We start from the raw sequence: 5,161 nt of genomic DNA on the forward strand, positions 1-5,161 counted from the left end.
CTTCAAAGAAGAGTAAATTACAGAAAAGAATTTGGTATTTAAAAAAAAAAAATGCTAGGACTTTATCACAAATGTAACAACAAGCATTCAGAGACTGTTAAAAAAAATTTTAAATTTGCATGCTAGCTTTAAGAGCCCTTCTTCATTTGAATACTTTCGCTTTAGCTCAGGCTACTGCAACATTTTCAGCGACCGCTGGAAGAAAGGAAAACATGCAACTGATGTTCTGGTTGTAAGAACAAGTTGGCATCAGACATACATATGCTGCTTCATAGTATGTTAGCTCCTCCACAACAGACCAAACTGTACACATGCATTAACCCTTACAAAGTCCAGTTAGATTACCTGTGGATGAAAATAGACAAGTTACCTTCACATTTAAAAACACAGAACAAGCACACTGGAAGTTACCATGGACCAGCCAACATGCAGGACAGCCTACAATATGAAGTTAGAATAGCAAAGTACTGATGTAACTGGATCCTTCAGAAAGCGTTTTACTTTGATACAAAACTCACAGTCCAAACAGAGTTGCCAGTTGTGTTTGGGGTTTGGCTATTTTTAAGAAGAAAAGCAACTTACCTTTTGTTCTGGTCACCTGAAAGCACATGAACAAGTGGCTAGTTTATCATAAAGACCTGATCACTCTCTAGTATCTGTACAGTTAGAGTTACTGGGACACTCAAATCCTTTGCAAGTCATTTATATCTTTACTGTATTTAATACAGCTAAGACAACTTCCAGGTTTAAGTGCGTGAGTGCCTTCCCTCTTCTCACCTCAGTACAGTTTGCGGTTGCTATATTGACAATTGTACAACCCTCCAATTTACAAAAGCCTGTCAGATATAATTACCTGCTCTATCATGAAAATGTCCAATACGTATAACATCTATACTAGCTTATCAGCAAAATAAATGTCCATTAATAAACATTCACTTCTTTGAACAACAACTGCATTATCTGAAAAGTGGGAATTAAATTACAAATATGAATCACATCAGAAGAACAATGCCATTTAGGCACTTGGGTTATTTGAATTTTTTTTAATCAGACCAATAATTTCTATCTCAAGTTAACAAAATTTCAAATGTACACGAGAATTGTTCCTTCAAGTTAGGATTATTGAACTTGCAAATTTATTACCATTCTCTACCAAGTCACCTAATGCACCCCAATTATTTTCCTCACAGATATCTAGGCAAAATTAGTTATTACTAATTGGTTGCTTCAATCCCCTCCCTCCCTAGGACCAGGGCTAGCAGCACTCCAGCTTGGTGGTGCCACCTCCTGTAGAACAGAAGTGTAGTGCTCCATGCTGCCATCTGGGTTTGTAATTGTGAGCTTCAGCATGCTTCCCTGGCTGAGAAACTTTGGCAGCTGCTCTGAAAAGTCAACAGTATATGGATATATATGCTTGCAATCACATGAAAAATACCGTATCTTTGAACCAGGTACCAATTGCTGGGTAAGCTTATCAGGGCACATTTTGCCTGGAGGAATTTACAAAAACACATGGGCTGGTCAAGGCCTGCGAAGGCCAGCTGTTACTTACAAGCAATGTTAACATTTTTTATCTAACTGCATTTAGACACTGTGCTTTGCAACCATTCTCCCACGTTTCTCTAGTAACAACTCTGCGTGCATAACGGCACAGCAGTTTCATCTAAAGGATGCCATATGCCTGTGCTGTGTCCCACACTGTGAAGGGCAGTAAGGTAGGCAATGGTAAAGAACTAGACTTTACACATAAGCAATTTTTCAAAAGAGATTTAAGCCCCACGCTTCCCTCACCTGCAACGCCATATAAGACCGTAATAAACTATAGTTTTGAGAACAGCGTGTTTCATGACTGCAACAAGATTAAATCAGGAAAAAAACCCTGTCTAACAATTCTTTCAGGTCATTACATGATTTGATAATACTATTGTGGGGTTAGTTTTTTGGGTTTTTTTCCCCTTTCTATTCAAAACAAATGAGCTATGACATGACCAATATTCGTCAAGCAGCTCTGCATACAGCTGAGTTGCCCAGGCCATGAATTGGATTATTAGCAGTGCAAAAAGCCTCTTTAGTCAGTAAACATCTGTTCAGTGATGCATTTGGGTTTTGTATTTACAGAAAATAGCTCACATGCTGGTTTTGTACTTTACTTGCTTTTTTCCTGCTGCAAATTCAACTGCTTGTAGATTCCATCTATATAAAACATTCTCAAGATGTTTGTCACAGCTTGCCTTTCACTTAAAAATCCATGGGAATATTACAAGCTATGCAAACCATGAAACCACTAGTTTTTATGATTACCAACCCTTTAGATACTTTTCACTCCTCTGTTCAGCAATTTAATTTGGAATACTGTTTACTCTCGCTCTAACCATTTGGTGTCTTGTTTTTGCCACAAGCCTTCCCATCCTTGCTCACCTACAAACCTTATGGGCTCAGCTACACAAATATATGCACATAACTGCTCCCCATTTTAAAAACTCAACATTAACAATATGAAAGCAACCTCTGATCTAAGAAACCATCAGCCACATGTAAAGATCCACAAAATTAAAAGTATTTTATATTCATTTACAAGACTTCACTGAGATCATTCCAGCTGACTTTCCACTCCTTGACTGATGCCATAAACCCGTAACTCTACCCAGGAGAGCAATCAGCCATGAATAGCACTACTGACCAATGCATGTAATAAATCACCTATAGCTCACTCCTATACCCTTTACAAGTTAACTTACAAAGACAGTTGTAGTACTCATTTCAAGGAAATTAAAGCACTGGTGTATTCTACTACAGCACCACACATACTGAAACAAAAAAGCCAGAAGCCATCTCTTATTCTTGATTTCCGATGAACTACAATCGGGGGGCCAGATGACAAGGAACAACCAACCAGCAGCCAAATATCCCCACCAGCTATACCACAGCTAATGCTTTGGTCTGGTAAGAGATTTCAGGGCTGAAAGTAGAAAGTAACACACCTGTGGAGCAATGCAGGTACCTGCGAGACCACACCTTAGTTAAAGGCAAGTTAAAGGCAGAAGTCACTACTAAACCAGAGGGGTATCAGTGCTGCGCTGACTCAGTGTAAGCAGAAAAAGCTTGAAACGCTATTTACAGATATCCTTAAACACAAAGAAATAAAGTCTGCATTGCTTTAATGATGGAGGACCAGGTACTTGAGGGATTTGGCCTCAGAGTAATTTGATCACACCAGCGAGCAGGAAAGATGATTTTACTTCTCAATGGATTTCAGAGAAGTGAATTCCAGGGAGCAAGCACCATGCCAAAAGCAGTACTGCAGTACTTAAGCAACACCAGAAACCTGAATGCCATAAATCAGAAGGCAAAAAATGTTAAGACATACTACAGGGGAACAAGTAGCAGATCTAGCTACAGCCTAAACAAAGCAGCACACGATGAGGTTGTGTCAAAACAGCCTCACAGATTACAGGCCCAAGTTAATAGGAAGAAGATATTATGCTCTGCAAACAAAATAAAGTGAAAATCTGTAGGCATAGACAAAAGGTTAGTTATTGTATCATCCTAATTTTAGATTATTAGCCAAACATCAAACAAGACGGGGGGGCAGAACAAAACAGTCCAGGCTTGTGTGAAATGATGGTTTGAGAGTTGAAAGTGAAGTACCTGTGACTGCTGTGTTTTTACACAGTGTCAAAGAATGCTACAGAATAAAACATTACCACTGTTCACACAAAAAAGAGCAAATGCAAAAAAATATGAAGATGAGCACTGGGGCACTCTTAAGGTGCACTGGATGCAAGTACCACATTTTTCAATGAAACAAAAAAGGGGCACATGAGAAGAGCAAGAACAACCAAAACTGAAAGGAGCCTCAAAAACAATTTAAGGGATATCAGTACAGGCAAACTTTTGAAGTACCCAATACGTTAAGGAGGATGGGTATGGACCCTTGACCAGGAGGAGCTTAGAGTACAAAACACTGTGTTCTCCTATAAAAACATACATGTTTTTTGAAGGTGAGAATATTTTCTTGGTTTTCTAGAAAGAAGGAAACTAAAAGTGTTACAAGATTTTCGTCCAGCCAGGCCAGCACTTGCAAACAGATGTTACTAACGGTTTGGGAACAGAACAGGACCCACCAGAACAGTTTGTTCTGAACCAGTTTCCATAACCTACTTTTAACTTACACTTTGCTTTTGAAGGAAGGCTCTCCACCAAAACTGACCTCCAGTTCATTGTACTGGAATAGTACTTTCTCGTCATTATCTGTCCTTGAATAGTACTCTGCAGTTACTGATTTTTATGGACAATGTCTGTCATTGGGAATAGGAGCATTTCATTTACCACCTGAAACAGCAACACTCCAGAAGCAAACACACATGAAACGATGCCACACACTCCAATGCATTTACTTCCTTGAGTTTTACATCACCAAATGAGGAATTTAGTAACTTGTAACATAAAATCTACACCAAAATTAAACTATTTCTTAAAGCTTACTCAGGTTGGTAAACACCACAGTTTAATTCAAATGCTTAAGCAAAACCTTTACAAAAAGATGGATGAGTCTAACTTCATTTAAATCAATTGTAAAATACCTGTTGATTAAAGCTCAGATTTCCGCCTTCCCTCCAAATATGCAATTTAACTAAACTCCATAGTTAGGCTTTGTACTAACTGAATTAAAACTCCAGTGTATGAATAAATCATACAAACAGCTAAGTAACCTTACTACAGTAGCATTTAACTTTGCTTACTGCTCATTACATTAATGTCCATGCCTAACTTAGACATGGAGAACTTCAAAACCAGGACCAAAACTTCCACTTACATTGAAAAATGGTTTCTTGGGCACAGCTCAAACTGCTGCTCTCAGACAGTTCTTAAACAGCTCTGCTGCTGCTTCAGTCATTTATTTAACTTACTGTAAAATTTGCTTCATTCTTCTTATGGCAAGACCCTGTTTACAGCCACATATAAACGTGTGAAAATACTTTCCCAACTGATCTGCAGGATAAGCAAACTTTTCACTATCACCGTACTGTGTAAAACTTCAAGTGAAGAGGCCACTTCCTATTGTGCATTTCATTTGCACTTTAATTTCTGACTCAAAACTCTTTACAACTATTTTACATTAACCCACAGAAATAATTTCACAGAATCACAGAATCACTAG

The sequence above is a fragment of the Phaethon lepturus genome, unplaced genomic scaffold (assembly GCF_000687285.1).
Source record: "Phaethon lepturus isolate BGI_N335 unplaced genomic scaffold, ASM68728v1 scaffold17535, whole genome shotgun sequence".
Taxonomy (NCBI): domain Eukaryota; kingdom Metazoa; phylum Chordata; class Aves; order Phaethontiformes; family Phaethontidae; genus Phaethon; species Phaethon lepturus.